General features: G+C 43.6%; 1 protein-coding gene and 1 pseudogene across 1 annotated transcript in view; both read right to left on the bottom strand.

The window, feature by feature from the left end:
- Positions 1-22103, bottom strand: part of GGACT (gamma-glutamylamine cyclotransferase) — a 53823-nt gene that overhangs the window by 16833 nt on the left and 14887 nt on the right. The gene's annotated exons all lie outside the window — the stretch shown is intronic.
- On the bottom strand, positions 1567-22102 carry LOC116881278 (annotated as a pseudogene).

The raw sequence follows: 22103 nt of genomic DNA, 5'->3' as shown, positions 1-22103 counted from the left end.
ACGTGCCCCCCGCCCTCACCGCTGTGTCTGGTGTGAGCCAGGACTGTGCGCCCACCCCAGGGCGCCCCCTGCTGGTGGGCACTGCGGGAGTCTGCAATGATCCAAGCTCCGTTTCCAGCGCGCTCTGGAATTCAGGCCTCAAATCTTTGGGTAACAGATTCACCTTCCCAAGTAAACTTTTGTAAAGAATATTGTTAAAACAGGTTTAAATTCTCTCCAAAGCTGTTGGTTACCTGGAGGCGGTCCGATAGGCAAGAAGAAGGCAAACCAGAGGGGAGTGACCTGTCAGTGTGGGGAAGAACGACCCCATGTCCACACGGGATGCATGGATCTCCATTTTTAAAGTTTTAAAGAAGAAATAAGCTTAAAAAAAAAATAAAGCAACAAAAGTAAAGCCTAATGGGGTTTTTGATTAATTACCTGCCCCCCAAGCCTTCAGATCCTTCCAGTGCCTTATTAACCCTCGGTTCAACTCAAAACCATGGAGGGGGCAGCTAAAACTCTGAACTCCAGGAAAGAAGTGGGAAGAAACGAAGGCTGTGTTACTAAACGTGCTGCTAAATACTTGACGTAAAGTGGATCCATCTCCTCACGTTCCTGTGAGTCCTAAACACGCAGCTGCTCACTGTTCGCTGACCGCAGCCAGCATTCTTTGGGTCCAAAACTACTAGAAAAACATGTTGTGTTGGGACGACTGGGGCTTCAAGGGAACTGAATGCACTGAACTAATTGAATCCAACCCTTTCATATACAAAACCTGCACCGGAAATGGTTGTGTGTGTTTTTTTTAAATCCCCCTTTAAAAGCCGCATTACCGCTAGGCTCAGCGGACAGAAGCCAGCAGCTTTGAGGCCAAGCACACCGTTCTTCCTCTGCATTCATGACCCCTTGGCCTCTCCAGTGCTCAGGGGTGGATCCCGGGACCCCAAATCTTACTAAAAAGCACAATTTGGTCTATACTTGGCTTTTCGAAAGCACTTAAAGGCTAACACAGAGTCTATTCAGGGACGAGCAAAATCCAGTGAGAATCTAAGATCTCCCTCGCTGCTGCTTCGTGGTTATCAGAGAACAGGTAACTGCTCTGTTCCATTTAAATGGTTCCTCAAACATTTCTGAAACAACAGAACAATAGCTTTGTTTTTCCATTACTGGACTTTTTTTTAGGTTTATACGTGTTCCTTCAATCATGAGAAGCAGAAGGACTCAGGGAAGCTACCGCTGTGTTTACTCAGACATTTTCCCAAACAGCCCAAGAATTTTAGTTTTCTGTCTGTAGGAACTTGGGCATTTTCCTCGCCCAAAATGACTTTCGCATCTTTCATACATATAGAAACACCCAAGAACCACGTATACGTGAATAACAAAGACAAGAAAATGAGGTCTGCCTCCTCTCCGCCCTCCCCTATCCTGGAACTGCCTGTGGTCAGCAGCAGCAGGAACGGTCTACCCGCCGCCCCCGGGGCTGAAGTAGCAGATGTCATCTGGTCTCTCAGGAGTCTCCCCAAAAAGGAAACAAGCAGTCCCCCCACTTCCTAAGGCCAGGCGTCACAAGTCACAAACGAAGGGTTAACGAGAGGCCTCGCTGGGCGGCTGTGCAGCTCTCTGCCAGTGTCTTGAACGGGCCCCCACAGCCAGGACCCCTGGGCCCTGCTGTCCCGCCTGACCGTGGCACGGAGGCGGCGGGGGTGGGGGCGGGACCCACTGGGCCACAGTGGCCCGAAGGGGCTGATCCTTCAAAATTCATGCCAGCTTGGCACCGTATTACGATAATGGTGCCTTCAACTATTTTTGAGTTAAGGAATTTCTCTCCCTCCCACTGTTCCCATCTTGGGATAAAGACAGTTCTTGGGAGCGCTGGTCCTTATCTCCCAGAGGGAGCAAGACTGACGCAGCCCAGGCGGACCACACCTCCCCCCAGGCGCTAAGCCGCCGAGGTACAGAAAAAGATGATGACGAGACACACTGGGGAGGCCGGTGACACAGGCCCGGGGAAGCTGGGCGCCACGTGTCGGGAAGGAGAGTGCCTCTCTGAACAGCAGAGTCTTGGAGGAGAAAAGGAAAGAGGTGGGCACAAGTCAGGGGACGGCTACGGGACGAACAGGCGGTCTGAACGGGGGGCATGGCCTGGGCACATCTGGGAGCCAGAGCATGAGTGTGAGGCCAGGACCACAGGGGAGGAGGCAAAGGAGGGAGCCTGGACCCAGGTTACACGAGCCCTAGCTCCCAGCCGTGATGGGGGGACTAAAGGTACGAAGCCTGGGGGGGACATGGTAAGATTTCGGTCTTAAAACATGATCCAATGCAGCTCGTGACGGTACGTGCGGGAGCTGGGCCTGGCCTAGCCCCAACCCCGCCGCTGCGCTCCAGGCAGATGCTCCACAGAAACGTCAACACAAGCGCACCAAGAAGCGACAGGCACTTCTGACCAGCACGGCCTGTGGCAGCCCGGAGTACATAGTACCCGGACGTCCGTCGCCAGGAAAACGGGCTCCTAAAGGGAGCTACACCGTGCAGAACTCCAGCAGTGGGAGCGAAGGGACGATGACACCACAAGCAGCGCTGAGTGACCTCAGGGAGCGGCGCGTGTCCTGTACGACGGTGTTCACGCGGCCGTGAATAACAGCCTGACTCCTCCGCTGCCGGATGTCAGCACAGCGGCCACCACGGGGGACAGACCCGAGGACACCTGCTCTAGATGCTGCTGACACGGGGTGTTCCTACAGGAAACCCTCCACACTACGTGATCATCGCGCTTTCCTGATGCGCTTTCACAAAATGTGCGTTACAGAGGTGCCTGGGGGGCTCAGTGAAGCCTCTTGATTTCAGCTCAGGTCATGGCCTCAGGGTCAGAAGGTCGAGCCCGTGTCAGGCTCCGCAGTCGGCAGGGAGTTTCCGGGAGATTCTCTTTCTCCCTCTGCTGCCCCCCAAGCCCGCACTTGCCCTCTCTCTATGAAAATAAATCTTTTTTTAAAAAATGTACATCACATTTTTTTAAAAGCTTTTATTAATTTGAGAGCGCACGAGTTGGGGAAGGGGCAGAGGGAGAGGGAGGAGGACAAACAGACTCTCACTGAACACAAAGCCGATGCGGGGCTTGACCCAGGACCCGGAGATCATGACCTGAGCTGAAGTCAGATGCTTAACCAACTGAGCCCCCCAGGCACCTCTGCACATTACTTTTTTTTTTTTTTAATTATTATATTTTATTTTTTTTAAGATTTTATTTATTTATTTCAGAGAGAGAGAGTGAGTGCGAAAGAGCATGAGAGGGAAGAGTCAGAGGGAGAAACAGACTCCCCACTGAGCAGGGAACCTGATGTGGGACTCGATCCTGGGACTCTGGGATCATGACCTGAGCCAAAGGCAGTCACCCAACCGACGGAGCCACCCAGGTGACCTGTGCATTACATTTTTTTTTTTAAAGATTTTATTTATTTATTTGATAGAGAGATCACAAGCAGGCAGAGAGGCAGGCAGAGAGAGAGGAGGAAGCAGGCTCCCTGCTGAGCAGAGAGCCCGATGCGGGGCTCGATCCCAGGACTCCGAGATCATGACCTGAGCCGAAGGCAGCGGCTTAACCCACTGAGCCACCCAGGCGCCCCAAGTGCATTACATTTTTTTTTTTTAAAGATTTTATTTATTTATTTGACAGAGAGAGATCACAAGGAGGCAGAGAGGCAGGCAGAGAGAGAGGGGAAAGCAGGCTCCCTGCTGAGCAGAGAGCCCGACGCGAGGCTCGATCCCAGGACCCTGAGATCATGACCTGAGCCGAAGGCAGCGGCTTAACCCACTGAGCCACCCAGGCGCCCCGTGCATTACATTTTTAACACACATAGAGTAACAGAGTGGAGGACAAGTTTCCAGGAAAGAGGAAAAGAAGAACAAATTACGCCTATAGTTTGCAGAAGGAGGGAATAACAAAGGTCAGGTCAGAAATAGAGGTCAAAAAATAGAAAACAAATGAAACTAAGAGATGGTTTTTTTTTTTTAATATAAAAATGACAAAACTTTAGCTAGACTAACAAAAAGAAGATTCAAGTAAATAAAATCAGAAACAAAAGAAGAGACATTACAGTTGATACCAAGGAAATACACAGGATCACAGAAGACTACAAATAGTTATATGCCAACAAATTGGATAGCCTACAAGAAACTGAGAGATTCCTGGAAACATCCAACTGATTAAGAGAGAACAATGAAGAAATAGCCTATATGAACCAAGAACAAATAAGGTGATTGAATCAGTAATCAAAAACCTCCCAACAAAGAAATGTCCAGGACCATATGGTTTTATTGAATTCTACCAAACATTTAAAGATGAATTAATGCCAGTCCTTCTCAAACTCAGCAAAAAAAACTGAAGTGATAGGAACACTCCCAAACTCATTTTACAAGGCCAGCATTACCCTGATAGCAAAGCTAAAAAACGCCACCACAAGACAACGACAGACTCATATTCCTGATGAATATAGATGCAAAAATTCTTAACAAAATGTTAGCAAATGGAATGCAACAGCATATTAAAAGACATTAAAAGGATCATACACCATAATCAAGTGGGACTAATCCCTGGGATGCAAGGATGGTTCAACACACACAAAATTAACAAATGGAGGAGGAGGGGCAAGATGGCAGAGAAGTAGGAGACCCTGTTTCAACTGGTCCCCTAAAGTGAGCTAACTACCTACAGGACACTCTGAACATCCATGAAATCAGCCTAAGATGTAAGATTATATACTTCGAGATCTCTACAGGGGCAGAAGACAGCAGTGGAGAGGTAAAGCAGAGTGGGAACGCTCGGACTGCTATCGGATGATAAACAGAAGTAGGAGGGACCCACCAGAAGTGACCCACTGTAAAGTAATACCCCAATACAAAAGTGCCCTGTGACTGGCACAGGAGACTAGAGACTGGCTAAAAGCACTCGAACTTGGAGCATTAACTTGGAGACTGATTAAAAGCACTCAAAAAGAGCAAAAGATCTTAAGATCTGCTTAGTGGAATCAGGCGGTCACGGGCGCAGGACTAAGCCCACGGTCCCACAATGGTCACTGCTGATGACCACCCATGCCAGAGAGAGCCGGGTGGGGACTCCAGTCCGTGGTCCCTGGGCCCGCAGCTTTCCACTGCTTGCACCACTGCTCGGGCTGGGCGCACTCCCGCCTGCGCCTGAGAGAGCCCAGTGTGGGCACCGGTCCATGGTCTCTGGACCCGTAGCCTTCTGTGACCTGTGTGGCCATGGGGTCTGAGCGCTCCCAGCCTGCGCTTGAGAGATCCCAGCTTGGTCTCAGATCGGGGTCCCTCAGCCCACAGCCCTCCATGACCTGCACCTCTGCCGGGTATGGGCGTACCCGGTGTGGGCCTGGACTCCAGACAGCAGTCCCGGCAATGGCAGCCACCTGGGTTTCGGCTTGCCTGGACCACTATCGCTCACGGTTTTAGTGGCACGGGGGTGCAGAGACAAGCGGGGGCCTTGGGCGACAGTGGCTGGGGGTGCGCACCGCCTGTGGGAGGTTGTGCTGTTCAGTGGAGTTTGCAGAGGGGGAATCTGGGTTCTGGACCACGAGGAGGGGAACAGTCTGAGGCTTCTCTCTGAGGCGGAGGTCTGGGTGCGGACAGTTTGCTTTCCACTAAAACTCCGAAAAGCTGCAAAAAGCCACCAAAGAACAAAAACCTCTGGGGGACAAAAGCCTGAAAAACCGGTTTCCACAGAGCCCAGCCCCTTGGGCCAGGATGACTCAGCCCAAGCAGGACTGACTAAAAAACAACATGGCAGTCCCCTCCCCCTGAAGACAAGCCGAAAGAACAAGAGGACAACCACCATGGGGCCCTATAAAACTGCAAAACCCCAACATCAGGGGGAAAACAATATATTAAGCTCCTGGAATTGCCCCAAAACCTGTATACTTCATAGATGCAACTTTTTTTTAAGTTCCTTCTCACCATTCTTGTTCTTTTTTTTTAACCTACTTACCATTACAACTATAGATTTAATACAACATATTCCACAATAACTTTTAAACTTGAACTTTTTTCATATATATACCTGTGTTTTTCTTTTCTTTCTTTCTTTTTTATACATATAAATATAAGCTTCAAAGTAATCCTTTTTCCCTATCCAATACTATCCCTGTAAAATAAACCAGTTTTAATTTCCCCGTATCTCTGGGAAGTTAAGTCCTTTAACAAAGACAACAAGATTTACCCAGGAAGAATTGAAATAGCCTTCCTCACTTACATCAAGGGTTTATAACCACTTTCCCATCTTATTTTTCTGTTGGTGTTTCTGTGTGTGTGTTTTTGTTTTTGTACTATATAAATCTTACTCTTGGGGTTCATTTTGGCTGGGTTTTCTTTTTTCTTTTTTCTTTTTTTCTTGTCTTTTACTTTCATTGGTCTTTTTGATTGTTCGTTTTTGTTTATGTACCTTATAAATCTTACTTTTGGGCTAATTTTGGCTGGGTTTTCTCTTTTTCTCTCTCTTTTTTCTTTTTTCTTTCTTCTTGGTGGTGACTTCCGATTGCTCTGAAACTTTCCAGGGTGCACCTTGCCTAGATCATGGTTGATATACTCAGCTACACATCCCCTCAACCACCTCTCACCAAAATGATTAGGAGGAGGAACACCCAACAGAGGAAAAATTCGGAGACTGTGCCCTCTACCACAGAACTATTGGATATGGACATAAACAGTATGTCAGAAAGGGAATTCAGGGTTACAATTATCCAGGCAATGGCTAGGCTGGAGAAGACCATTAGTGGCAACATAGAAACTCTAAGGGTAGAAGTGAGGATTGATCTGGCAGTACTAAAAAATGCTATCAATGAGTTCCAATCTAATCGAAATACTCTAAACAGCTAAGGTAACCGAGGCAGAAGATCGAATTAGTGATCTAGAAGACAAACTGATAGAGAAGAAGGATCAGGAGGAAGCCTGGAACAGACAGCTTGGAAGCCATGAAAACAGAATTAGGGAAATAAATGATGCCATAAAATGTTCCAACGTCAGAATTATTGGGATCCCTGAGGGGGTGGAGAAAGAGAGAAGACTAGATGATATAGTTGAACAAATTCTGGGTAAAAATTTCCCTAATCTGGACCCTGCAATTGCACTACTGGGTATTTACACCAAAGATACAGATGTAGTGAAAAGAAGGGCCATCTGTACCCCAATGTTCATAGCAGCAATGGCCGCAGTTGCCAAACTGTGGAAAGAACCAAGATGCCCTTCAATGGACAAATGGATAAAGAAGATATGGGCCATATATACAAAGAGTATTATGCCTCCATCAGAAAGGATGAATACCCAACTTTTGTATCAACATGGATGGGACTATAAGAAATTATGCTGAGTGAAATAAGTCAAGCAGAGAGAGTCAATTATCATCTGGTTTCACTTACTTGTGGAGCATAAGGAATAATACAGAGGACATTGGGAGATGGAGAGGAGAAGTGAGTTGGGGGAAATCGGAGGGGGAGACAAACCACAAGAGACTGTGGACTCTGAGAAACAAACTGAGGGTTTTGGAGGGGAGGAGGATTGGGGGATGGATGAACCTGGTGTTGGGTATTATGGAGGGCACATATTGCATGGAGCACTGGGTGTGGTGCATAAACAATGAATTTTGGATCACTGAAAAAAAAATAAAATTAAATTAAAAAAAAATTTCCCTAATCTGGGAAACAGAACAAGTGTTCATGTCCTAGAGGCAGAAAGGACAACCCTCAAGATCAATGAATCTAGAAAGACATCTTAGACACTTATTTTTTAAAATTATTTTTATTAACATATAATGTATTATCTGCCCCAGGGGTACAGGTCTGTGAATCGCCAGGTTTACACACTTCACAGCACTCACCATAGCACACACCCTCCCCAACGTCCAAACCCAACCACCCTTTCCACAGTACATCCAGACACTTAATTGTGAAATTCTTGAATCATAATTTTAGACAAGAGGTCTTAAGGGCAGCTAGGGGGAAGAGATTCCTTATGTACAGAGGAAGGACCATCAGAATAACGTCAGACCTGTCCACAGAAATCTGGCAAGCCAGAAAGCGCTGGTAAGACATACTCAAGGCACTAAATGAGAAGAACATTTAGCCAAGAATACTTTATCCAGCAAGGCTGACATTCAAAATTGATGGAAAGATAAAAAGCTTCCAAGACCGGCAAGGTTTAAAAGAGTATGTGACCACCAAGCTGGCACTACAAGAAATATTAAGGGGGGAGGGGTGTTCTAGAAAAGAAGAAAGAACCCAAGAGTGACACAGAACTGAAATTTACAGAGACAATTCATAGAAACAAGGACTTCTCAGGCAACATGATGTCAATAAAAACTTATCTTTCATAAATCACTCTCAATGTGAATGGCCTAAATGTTCCCATAAAATGGCACAGGGTTGCAGACTGGATAAAATGATAGGAACTGTCCATATGCTGTCTACAAGAGACACATTTGGAACCTAAAGATACATCCAGACTGAAAGTGAAGGGATGGAGAACCATCTTTCATGCTGATGGGCCTCAAAAGAAAGCTGGGGTAGTGATTTTCATATCAGATAAATTAGATTTTAAGCTAAAGACTGTAGTCAGATACAGAAGGACACTACATTATTCTTAAAGGGTCTATCCAGCAAGAAGATCTAACAATTGTAAATATTTTTGCCCCCAATATGGGAGCAGCCTACTACATAAGCCAACTGTTAATCAAAATAAAGAGTCATATTGATATGAATACATTAATTGTAGGGGATCTTAACATACCACTCTCAGTAATAGACAGATTATCTTAGCAGAAAATCAAAAAAGAAACAAGAGTTTTGAATGACACATTGGACCAGATGAACCTCATAGATATATACAGAACATTCCACCATAAAACAACAGAACACTCATTCTTCTCAAGCACACATGGAACTTTCTCTGGATTAGACCACATACTGGGTCACAAATCAGGACTCAACTGATACCAAAAGACTGAGATTATTCCCTGCATATTCTCAGACCACAGTGCTTTGAAACTGGAGCTCAACCACAAGAAAAAGTTTGGAAGGAATACAAACACCTGAAGTTAAAGACCATCCTGCTCAACAATGTTTGGATCAGGGCGCCTGGGTGGCTCAGTGGGTTAAGCTGCTGCCTTCGGCTCAGGTCATGATCTCAGGGTCCTGGGATCGAGTCCCGCGTCGGGCTCTCTGCTCGGCGGGGAGCCTGCTTCCCTCTCTCTCTCTCTCTCTCTGCCTGCCTCTCCGTCTACTTGTGATCTCTCTCTGTCAAGTAAATAAATAAAAATCTTAAAAAAAAAAAAAAAAGAATATTTGGATCAACCAGGAAATCAAAGAAGAGCTTAAACAATTCATGGAAACCAATGAGAATGAAGACATATTGGTCCCAAACCTATGGGATATGGCAAAGGCGGTCCTAAGGGGGAAATACATAGCCATCCAAGCCTCACTCAAAAAAAATTGAAAAATCCCGAATATACCAGCTCTCATTATACCTTAAAGAACTAGAGAATCGGGGTGTCTGGGTGATTCAGTGTGTTAAAGCCTCTGCCTTTGGCTCAGGTCATGATCTCAGGGTACTGGGATCGAGCCCCGCATCGGGATCTCTGCTCAGCAGGGAGCCTGCTTCCTCCTCTCTCTCTCTCTCTCTCTGTCTGCCTCTCTGCCTACTTGTGATCTCTATCTGTTAAATAAATAAATAAAATCTTAAAAAAAAAAAAAAGAACGGGAGAATCAACAAATTAAGCCAACCCCACACACAAGAAGGGAAATAATCAAGATTAGAGCAGAGATCAGTGAGTTAGAAACTAGAAATACAGTAGAACATATCAATGAAACTAGAAGCTGGTTCTTTGAAAGAATCAATAATATTGATAAACCACTGGCCAAACTAATTCAAAAGAAAAGAGAGAGGACCCAAATTAATAAAATTATGAACAAAAGGGGAGCGATCACAAACAACACCAAGGAAATAGAAACAATCATCAGAAATTATTATCAATAGCTATATGCCAATAAGTTAAGCAACCTTGAAGAAATGGATGCATTCCTGGAAATCTATAAACTTCCAAGACTGAAATAGGAAGAAACTGACAATCTGAATAGACCAATATCTAGTAACAAGATTGAAGCAGTGATCAAAAACCTCCCAAAAAACAAGAGCAAAGGACCTGACAGATTCCCTGGGGAATTCTACCAAACATTCAAAGAAGAAATAATACCTAGTCTCCTAAAGCTGTTTTAAAAAACAAACAGAAGGAAAACTTCCAGACTCTTTCTATGAACCTACCATTACCCTGACCCCCAAACCAGGCAAAGACCCCATCAAAAAGAATTTCAGACCAATATCTCTGATGAATATGAATGCCAAGATTCTCAACAAGATCTTAGCTAATAGGATCCAACAGTACATTAAAAAGATTATCCACCATGACCAGGTGGGAATTATCCCTGGGATGCAAGGGTGATTCAACATTCACAAATCAATCAATATGATAGAACAAATCAATTAGAGAAGAGAGAAGAACCACGTGGTCCTCTCAATTGATGCAGAAAAAGCATTTGACAAGATACAGCATCCGTTCCTGATTAAAACTCTTCAAAGTATAGGGATAGAGGGAATATTCCTCAACTTCATAAAAATATATCTATGAAAAACCCACAGCAAACATCATCCTCAATGGGGAAAAGCTAACAGCCTTCCTTTTGAGATCAAGAACACGACAAGGATGTCCACTTTTGCCACTGTTGTTCAACATAGTACTAGAAGTCCTAGCAACAGCAATGAGACAACAAAAAGAAATAAAAGGTATTTGAATTGGCAAAAAAGAAGTCAAACTCTCTCTCTCCGCAGATGACATGATACTTTATATGTAAAACCCAAAGACTCCACCCCCAAACTACTAGAACTCATATAGGAATTCAGTAATGTGGCAGCATACAAAATCAATGTACAGAAACCAGTTGCTTTCTTATACAGTAACAATGAAAATAGAGAAAGGGAAATTAGAGAATCAATTCCATTTACTATAGCACCAAGAACCATAAGATACCTTGGAATAAACCTAACTAAAGAGGTAAAGGATTTGTACTAGAGGAACTACAGAACACTCATGAAAGAAATTGAAGAAGACACAGAAAAAGATGGAAAAGCATTCCATGCTCATGGATCGAAAGAACAAACATCGTTAAAATGTCTATACTGCCCAGAGCAATCTATACTTTCAATGCCAAACTGATGAAAATTCCACCGGCATTTTTCAAAGTGCTGGAACAATCTTAAAATTGTATGGAACCAGAAAAGACCCCGATTGCTATGGAAATGTTGAAAAAGAAAAACAAAGCTGGGGGCATCATGATGCCTGATTTCAAGCTTCGCTACAAAGCTGTGATCACCAAGACAGCATGGTACTGGCACAAAAACAGACACATACACCAGTGGAACAGAGTAGAGAGTCCAGATATGGATCCGCAACTCTATGGTCAAATGATATATATTTTTTTAAATTTTATTATTTGAGAGAGAGAGAGTGTGAGAGTGGAGAGGTCAGAGGGAGAGCAGACTCCCTGCCAAGCAGGGAGCCTGATGTGGGACTTGATCCTGGGACTCCAGGATCATGACCTGAGGTGAAGGCAGTCGGCTTAACCAACTGAGCCACCCAGGCACCCCTATGGTCAAATAATCTTTGACAAAAGAGGAAAAAATACCTGTTTTGTGAAAAAAGGACAGTCTCTTCAATAAATGGTGCTGGGAAAACTCGACAGCTACATATAGAAGAATGAAACTTGACCATTCTCTTACACTATACACAAAGATAAACTCGAAATGGATAAAAAGATCTCAACATGAGGCAGGAATCTATCAAAATCGTAGAGGAGAACATAAGCAGTAACCTCTTTGACATCAGCCATAGCAATCTCTTTTAAGACGTGTCTCCAAAGGCAAAGGAAACAAGAGTGAAAATGAACTTTTGGGACTTCATCAAAATCAAAATCTTCTGCACAGCAAAGGAAACAGTCAACAAAACAAAGAGGCAACCCACAGAATGGGAGAAAATATTTGCAAATGACAGTACAGACAAGGGGCTGATATCCAAGATCTATAAAGAACTCCTCAAACCCAACACCCAAAAAACAGATAATCACGTCAAAAAACGGGCAGAAGACATGAACAGACATTTCTCTGAAGAAGACATACAAACGGCTAACAGACACATGAGAAAATGTTCACCATCATTAGCCATCAGGGAAATTCAAATCAAAACCACATTGAGGGGCACCTGGATGGCTCAGTGGGTTAAAGCCTCTGCCTTCAGCTCAGGTCATGATCTCAGGGTCCTGGGATCGAGCCCCACATCGAGCTCTCTGCTCAGTGGGGAGCCTGCTTCCTCCTCTCTCTCTGCCTGACTCTCTGCCTGCTTCTGACCTCTCTCTCTCAAATAAGTAATACAATCTTTAAAAAAAATAATAAAATAAAAAACACTTAAAAAAAAACCCCACACACATTGAGATACCATCTTACACCAGTTAGAATGGCCAAAATTAACAAGATAAAAAACAAGTGTTGGAGAGGATGTGGAGAAAGGGGAACCCTCTTACACTGTTGGTGGGAATGTAAGTCGGTGCAGCCACTTTGGAAAACAGTGTGAAGATTCCTTAAATTAAAAATAGAGCTGGGGTGCCTGGGTGGCTCAGTGGGTTAGGCCTCTGCCTTTGGCTCAGGTCATGATTGCAGGGTGCTGGGACTGAGTCCTGCATCAGGCTCTCTGCTCAGCAGGGAGCCTGCTTCCCCCTATCTCTGCCTGCCTCTCTGCCTACTTGTGATCTCTCTCTCTCTCTGTGTCAAATAGATAGGTAGAATCTTTGAAAAAAAAAAAAAATCCTTTTATTATTAAAAAAAAAAAAAAAATAGAGCAATTGCACTACTGGGTATTTACCCCAAAGATACAGGTGCAGTGAAAAGAAGGGCCATCTGTACCCCAATGTTCATAGCAGCAATGGCCACAAACAGCAAACTGTGGAAAGAGCCAAGATGCCCCTCAACAGATGAATAGATAAAGAGGATATGGTTCATATATACAATGGGATATTATGCATCCATCAGAAAGAATGAATATCCAACTTTTATATCAACAAGGACAGGACTAGAGGAGATTATGCTGAGTTAAAGAGAAAGTCAATTATCATATGGTTTCACCTACTTGTGGAGCATAAGGAATAACATGGAGGACATTACGAGAAGGAGGGGAAAAGTGAATTGGGGGAAATCAGAGAGGGAGATGAACCATGAGAGACTGTGGACTCTAAGAAACAAACTGAGGGTTTTGGGGGGGAGGGGGTTGGACGGGTTGGGTAAGCCTGGTGGTGGGTATTAAGGAGGGCACATCTTGCATGGAGCACTGGGTATGGTGCATAATCAACGAATCTTGGAACAATAAAAATAACATTAAATTTTAAAAAAGATAAGGAAATAAAAAACTTATTAATACAAATAATAAGAATGTTCAGGATTTATGAGAGAAAAAATGAAAACAGTGCTTCAAATAAAAAAAAAGAAATCATCAAATGATATACCACATTAATAAAATGAAAGTTAAAACCATAAGATCATCTCAGTAGAGGCATAAAAAGCATTTGACAAAATATCCTTTCATGATAAAAACTCTCAAAAAACTGGGTACAGAGGAACATACCTCAACATAATAAAGGTCATATATGACAAACCCACAGCTGATATCATACACAACAGTGAAAAACCAAACGCTTTTCCTTTAAGATCAGGAACAAGACAAGGATGTTCACTCTCACTAGTCTTATTCAAAATACTACTAGAAATCCTGACCAGAGCTATCAGGAAAATGAAGAAATAAAAGGCAGGCATATTGAAGAGGAAGAAGTAAAACTGTCTTTGTTTGAAGATTATATTATCTGATAATCTTTGTTTGCAAATTATATAGACTCCTACAGAATCTTCTAAAACTGTTAATACTAATCAAGAAGTTTAGCTAAGCTTCAGGGTACAAAATCAACAAACAGAAATTGATTGTATTCTTTTTTTTAAATTTTTTAAAAATTTTTTAATGATTTTATTTATTTATTTGAGAGAGAGAGAGCGAGCATGAGAGGAGAGAGATCAGCGGGAGAAGCAGACTCCCTGCTGAGCAGGGAGTCTGATGTGGGACTCCAGGATCATGACCTGAGCTGAAGGCAGTTGCTTAACCAACTGAGCCACCCAGGCGCCCCAAATTGATTGTATATTCTATACAATAATGACAAAATACCTGAAAAAGAAATTAAGAAAACAATCCCAGTCACAAAAGCACCAAAAATAATAAAATACCTAGGAATAAATTTAATCAAGTAGGTAAAAGATCAGTACACTGAAAACCATAATACCTTGATGACAAAAATGGAAGACATGAATAAATGGGAAGATATCCCATGTTCATGGATCAGAAGCATTAATATTGTTGAAATGTCCATACTACCCAAAGCTATGTATAGATTCAGTGCAACCCTTATCAAAATCCCAATGGCATTTTTCACAGAAATATAAAAGACAATCCTAAAACTTGTCTGGAACCACAAAAGTCCCTAAATAGACAAAACCGTCCTGAGGAAGAAGAACTGAGAAAGAAGCTGGAGGCATCATGCTTCCTGATTTAAAACTATACTAGAAATCTATAGTAATTAAAACAGTATGACCATGGCATAAAAACAGACAAATGGACAATGGAACAGAATTGAGAGCCCAGAAATAAACCCCGGCATATACAGTCAGCAAACATTGGACGTGGAGCCAAGAATACACAATGGGAAAAGGAGAGTCTCTTCAATGAATGGTGTCAGGAAAACTGAACATCCAGATGCAGAAAAATAAAATTGAATACTCATCTTATACCACACATAAAAATGAACTTGAAATGGATTAGAGATTTAAAATAAGACCTGAAACTTAAATTCCTGCAAGAAAACACAGGGGGAAAGCTCCTTGACATTGGTCTTGACAGCAAGTTTTTAGATGTGACACTAAGAGCACAAGGAACTAAAACAAAAATTGGTGAGACTACTTTAAACTAAAGAGCTTTTGTACAGCAAAAGAAACAATTAACAGAATGAAAAGGCAACCTATTGAATGGAACAAAATATTTGTAAACCATATATCTGATAGAGGGTTAATATTCAAAATATATTTGAAAAAACTTCTACAACTCAATAATGAAAAAAACAAAAACAATCTAATTAAAACATGAGCATAGTAACTGAATAGACATTTTTCCAAAGACATACAAATGGCCAACAGGTACATGAAAAGGGGCTCAACATTGGGGAAATGCAAATCAAAACTACAATATGATATCATCTCCCACCTGTTAGGATAACAGGTAAGACTGTAAGAAAGCCAGACTTGCAGAGACAGACAGTAAGTAGCATGGGAATTTCCAGGTGCTGGGGCTGGGGGAAATGGGGTACAAACTCCTAGTTAGAAGAGGAACACGTTCTGGGACTCTGATGCAGAGCATTGTGAATACAGTATACAATACTGTGTTATATACTAGACAGTTAAGAAAATAGATCTTAAATGTCACCACAAAAAAGAAATGATGGGGTACCTGGCTGGCTCAGTTGGTAGAGCATGCAACTCTCGATCTCAGGGTTCTGAGTTCAAGCCCCATGATCAGTGTAGTGATTACTTAAATAAAACTTAAAAAAAAATCATAAATGTGACATGAGAGAGATATTAGCTGACACTATGGTAGAAATCATATTGCAATAGAGAAATGTATCAGATCAATGCACTGTATTTTAATCTTCTACAACAATTAGATCTCAACAAAGCTGGAAAAAAATCAATGGAATATTCTTTTTGGAGTAATGGAAATGTTGTGCAATCAACAGTAGTGATGGTTGCGCAACCTTGTGACTATGCTAAAAACCACTGAATCGTGCACTTTGATATGGTGATTTTTACATAATATGTGATATTTACATCTCAATAAAAATAACTGCTTAATAAATATTAGCGGAACAGAATAGCGAGCCTAGACGTAGACCCACAGTTTGATAAATGTACTAAGGTCATTCAAGGAAGAACAGTCTTAAAACAAATAGTTGGGTAATGGGACACCTGTGCGCGCACACACACAAATGAAGTAAAACTTTTATCTCATTCCATATACTTAAATTAACTCAAAGTGTATACAACTGTAAGGACTTAAATTCTAGAAGAAAAGCTTTAACTAGGCCACAAAACATACAGATAATAAACAAAGAACACGGCTAAGTCGGACTTCATCAAAACCAAAAACTTCTGCTTTCAAAAGGCTCTGAAGATTAAATGGAAAAGCAAACTCTGACTGGGGAAAATATCTCCAAAACACACACCGGTAGACCTTGGAGATCTGGTGGGTTCAACTCCAGAGCACTGCGATTAAGGAAACATCACGACAAAGCCAGTCAAATGAAATTTTTGGTTTCCCAGTGCATAAAAAGGTTAGGTTTATACTGTAGTCTATTAAGTGTGCAATAGCATTATGAATAAAAAAAACTGTACACACGTTAATTTAAAAATACTTCATTACTAAAAAATGCTAGCCACCTGAGCTTTCAGTGAGATATAATCACTCATCACAGATAACAAATACAGTTCCCCCTTGAACGACAGAGGTTTGAACTGCTCAGGTCCATTTATATATAAATTCTTTTGGATAAATACAGTCCTGTGAATGCCTTTTCTCTTCCTTATGACTTTCTTAATAACATTTTCTCCTCTATAGCTTACTTTGTTGCAAGAATACAGCATGTCATACTTATCACACACAAAACACGTGTTAATCACCTGTTAGTGCTATCAGTAAGCCTTCTGGTCAACAGTAAGTTATCAGTTTGGGAGGAGTCAAAGTCAAATGCAGATTTTGGGCTGCATCGGACTATGCAGGGGGTTTGGAAGACCTAACCCCTGCATTGTTCGAGGTTCAGCTATTTAATATTAATGGGAAAGCTTGAAATATTGCAAAAATTACCAGAATGTGAGACAAAGACTTAAAGGGAACACGTGCTACTGGAAAAATGGTGCCGACAGACTTGCTCGTCACAGGGTGCCACAGACCTCTGATTTGTAGGAAAAAAATGCAGTATCTGCAAAGTGCAATAAAGTGACGGGCAGTAAAAACGTATGCCTGTATATATCTGATAAATTACTTACATCCAGAGTATACAACATGGAGGAGGGCAGAGGGAGAAGCAGGCTCCCCACTGAGCAGGGAGCCCAACATGAGGACTCCAGGATCATGACCTGAGCGGAAGTCAGACGCTTAACCAACGGAGCCACCCAGGCGCCCCTGCAAAGAACTCTTAAAACTCAAGAAGAAAACAATCCAATTAAAATGGATTAATTAAAAACACTTTACTAATGACACATGAATCTCACAAGCCTATGAAAAGACGTCTACTGTCATTAGTCATTAGGGAAAGGCAAATAAAAACTACAAGAAGATACCATCCCAGAGTGGGTAAAACTGAAAAGACTCCTAATACAAAGTATTAACAAAGATGCAGGCAACTGAAACCTTTGTATGTTGCTTTCAGAAAAGAGTGCGGCAACTGTGGAAAACAATCTTTAAAAATTAAACATATATTTACCACACAACCCAGCAATCTCACCCTTGGGAATATACCCAAAATAAATAATTTCACACACGTACATGAAGACCTGTCCATGAATGTCTAGGGCAGTTCTGTTCATAGCAGGCAATAGCTGGAAACACCCCAAGTGTCTATGAGCTTCAGAATGCATAAAAAAATTGAGGAATATAAGTATAATAATATGGATAGATGTCAATTGCACAGGCTGAGCGAAAGAGGCCAGATGCAAAAGACCTCGCACTATCTGATGAATGTCTACTCACATTTTGGAAAAAACAAATCAAATCATAGGGACAGAAAACAGGAGCGGCTGCTCGGGCCGGGAGTAGGTTAGAGAAAATGGACTGCAAAGGGGCATGAGGAAGCCTTACGAATTGATGAAAATGTTCCGTGTCTGGTTATGGTGGTGAGTTCATGAGTATATTCATCTGAAAAATTCAATGAACTTTAAAGAAATTATTGAACTTCAAATATTAAGTAGGTGAATTTCATCTCCTACAAATCAATAAAGCCAGTTTATTTTTTTAAAGACTTGCCAAGCATCAATATTTGTACAAAGTCGTTTTATCCACCATGCTTATGCTTTTTTTTCTTCAAAAAAATTTTTTTTATGTTTATGTAATCTCTATCACCCAACGTGGGGCTCAAACTCACAGCCCTGAGATCAAATTTGCATGCTCTACTGATTGAGCCAGCCAGGTGCCCCGGTACTTGCCTTTCTTCTTCTTTTTCCTTTTTTAAAGATTTATTTATTTATTTGAGAGAAAGAGAGAGAGAGAGAAAGAGGGCACACAGGGTAAGGGCAGAAGAAGGGGGAGGGAGAGTCTTAAGCAGACTCCGCATTGAGTACAGAGCCTGATGCGGGGCTCCATCCCATGACCCCCAAGATCACAACCTGAGCCAAAACGAAGAGTTGGATGCTGAACCGGACTAAGCCACCCAGGTGTCCCTGTACTTGCTTTTCTGTAACAGGTTAAGACTCCATAAATGTTAGGCCTTATCTTTACCGAACTGATTTGTCAGTTCGGTTCCTCTCTGTTCCAATTTCAATAAAGATGGCTGGGAAGTCTCTTTATATTCTCTTTTCTTAGCTTTTACCCAGGGCACCTGAACTCAAGCCTACATCCAAAAACAAGGCAGGATTGCCCCCAGGGCAAGTTCCAGGGTCCCCAGCAGAAGTACTCATTTCCTGGCTGGGTGAAAAGCCCCTTCCTGGGGCGCCTGGGTGGCTCAGTGGGTTAAGCCTCTGCCTTTGGCTCAGGTCATGATCTCAGGGTCCTGGGGTCGAGCCCCACATAGGGCTCTCTGCTCAGCAGGGAGCCTGCTTCCCCATCTCTCTCTGCCTACTTGTGATCTCTGTGTCAAATAAATGAATATAATCTTAAAAAAAAAAAGAAAGAAAGAAAAGAAAAACCCCTTCCTCAGCCAGGCCCTTCAGATGGAGCACCGGGTTTGGCCTCAGACACACAACACCTGTTTGACAAATGCCAGTTTCCACTGTTTCACCTAATGACAATGCCCCTCCCAACCCAGTTAAGGATCCTCATCTCTGCCATAATCACTTGACCTTGTTCAATGCCTTTGACTTGCCTGGGGTTTTTTACTATAGACATTTCCATTTCTTCACATAATCTTTGTTTTCCTAGACTCTTGTCCAAGGGGTGTGTGTGTGTGTGTGTGTGTGTTTTCCTGGGACACGGTGTCCTATAATACAGTGCATTTGCTTCCTAAAGCACTAGGACATGTGAGCTAATAAGATTGATGTAGATGTGGGGAAACTCTTTGCTATCCAGAATGTCTGACAGCCCAGACTGCAGCCCCCCTCAGCCCATCTCCTCCAGGGCTATGACTATGGGGATCATTTGATGAAACACATGCCCCCCAAACACCCAACGGTCACACACTCTCATCTGCCCAGTCCTAAGGAACACCTCCCTTCTCCCTGTCTCTGCAGCCACTGGTAAGCTCTCGGCTGTATTCACCTGTCTCATTAAACATTAATATTCCTGGAACATTTTAAACTCTGTTTCAATATTTCAAGTTACATTTCTTATTAACTCCCCATGAATGACCTAAACCTCTTTGAGCTCACCATTAACTATCTAAACTTCCCTGAACTCTGTTTTGTATTTCCTTTTGGTTCTCATTTTCTCGTATCAGCAAAACTTTGTATTAGTGACACACTGTCCCAGAGAGTTGCCCATTCCTGATTGTTACTGAGAGGTAAGACCCACCTTTTGCTCCATTACTCCCACTTCTCACTCATTTTAGAGCCTGTCTTGCCAGTGAGGGCTCTCCTGAGACAAAAACGCCTATTTTTGAAATGTTATTCTCAAAGGCCAAACATTCTCCAAGTGGTCTCCTTTTGCTATCTTCAGAATAAAACAAATCTGCAGTAAACACTTCCTTTCTTGGAACTCAGCCGTGCTGCTTACTGGGGGGTGATTTTGACATCTGTCCGGGGCCCCAAGATGGGCAGCACCGCGGGCTGTGGGAATGGCTTCAGGATCTGACAAGCCTGGGCAGTGACACTGGAAATGATCGGACCTCTGAGCCTCAGTTTCCTTCTCTGTCCAATCGCACAGTAGCACTTCACGGAGGTAGGGTGGACATCTCCCTCACCCCCCTACCCCCCGGCCCCCCAAGATAACACAGGTAAAATGACCAGCATGGAGCCTTGTGTATGGAGGTACCCAACAAACGAGACTCAGTCTGGGCTGTTAGAACAGGGTAACTTACAAACAACACACACTTATTTCTCGAAGTTCTGGAGCCTAAGAAGTCCAAGATTGAGCCACCGGCAGATACAGTGCTGGGGGGAGGCCCACATTCTGGCTCAAGGATGGCATCTTCTCATTGTGGCCTCATAGGCAAGGGGCCGAGGGAGTTCTCTGGGGTCTCTTTGGAAGGGCGCCAATCTCATCCTGGGCGCTCCACGCTCATGACCCAATCACCTCCCAAAGGAGGTTAGATCTCCACATATGAATTTTGGGGGCACACAAACATTCAAACCATAGCAGAGCTATTTTCTAGGAAATAGACAAATGAAAAATACTACTTCTGCTCAAAAGATCACTCTCCAGAGTCTCCCTGCTCCGAGAAGGTACTGGAAACAGAGGCAATAGCCTGGGGTCTTGTCCCAAGCCGTGTGACATACTCAGATTCAAAAGGACTTGATTCGGAGCCCTTGGGGGACCTCACTTAGCCTCACAGAGAGGAAATGCCCATCTTGCCTACCTCACCGGCTCCGCCATAATGCTCAAATTACCGGATGCACAAGGAAACACCGTGACATCTTATTTTTCCATTAAATGACCAGCCCTGCCCACCCCGCATGGTCTTCTGGTCGCATACACTTGACAAATGCTCTAGCAGTCTACCCAGTTAAGTTCAGGGGAGGCCGACATCCTGATTTCCATCTCATACGGACACTTTAGTTTTGCAAGAAAAGCAGTATTTCCTTGCAAGCTCGCCCGCCTCTCCAGACCCGGAGTGACTAATCACAGCCGGCACGTCTACCGCACGCAGAACCAGGTGTATTTCCAAGCACGCAGCTTAGCTGATTTAATTCCTATGGAAACCTGCGGGTGTCTCCTTCATTCCATTCTGCCCGTGAGGGAGCGGGGACAGAGGGAGCAGCGAGACTTCAGCTGCCCGAAGTCACGCCCTGGAAGCAGCAGAGTCGGGCTGACTCTGGAGCTCAAGCCTTTACCCCGCTCCAAACAGCTAGGCGCCCCATCGGAACTCCCCCTTCCAGGGGCCCCGGCCCCCATCTTCACTCTTAAGCCACACTGAGCTTCCTGAGCTGGACTCAGGGGCTCCAGGCGGCACTCGGGACACCCCGGTGTCCTGTGCAGCTGTTTGCACTCCCGCCCTGTCACTGTGGCCCGAACCCCGCCAGCTTGTCCTGCTGCTGCTCCCTGAACCCTCCCCCGCTTCCCCCGAATCCTGATCTTTTTTTACTACCTGGACCACCACATGTACACCTTCCTGCCCAAATCCAACCCGTCCCCGAAATCTCAGCTCAGATCCTGCCTCTGTCCCCAAGCCCTCTGTCTGTATCTTAGCACACAGGCCGTATTCTGCCCCTACATTCTGGTTCTCTTCTCTCTTACTAAATTCCCAAAGGACAGGTGACACATTTTAACTTGTTCCCCATAACACAGACGTTTGCCTGGTCCTGGGAGTTCTCAATCAGCCAACTGTTTTCTCTGTTTTGATCGGAAAGAAAGAAATGACAACAAAACAGTTTCCAAGCAGATGCTTAGTTTCGAGCTGCCTTCTCTGACATCAAGTTACAAGGACCCTTAGTTCACTGGAGACACACATGTTGTGTACTTACGGCAGGAGGAGGACACAAAGTGGTCACTCGGCTGCCCATCCTGGGTCTGGACGCCGCGCTCGGCATCCAGCCGGAGCTTGTGGAAGCCGTGAGGACAGATGGGAGCCATG

This window comes from Lontra canadensis, unplaced genomic scaffold, assembly GCF_010015895.1.
Source record: "Lontra canadensis isolate GAN:19392208 unplaced genomic scaffold, GSC_riverotter_1.0 scaffold73, whole genome shotgun sequence".
NCBI lineage: Eukaryota > Metazoa > Chordata > Mammalia > Carnivora > Mustelidae > Lontra > Lontra canadensis.
Note: the sequence above shows the minus strand (reverse complement) of the source record. Positions and strands in the feature narration are given on the sequence as shown.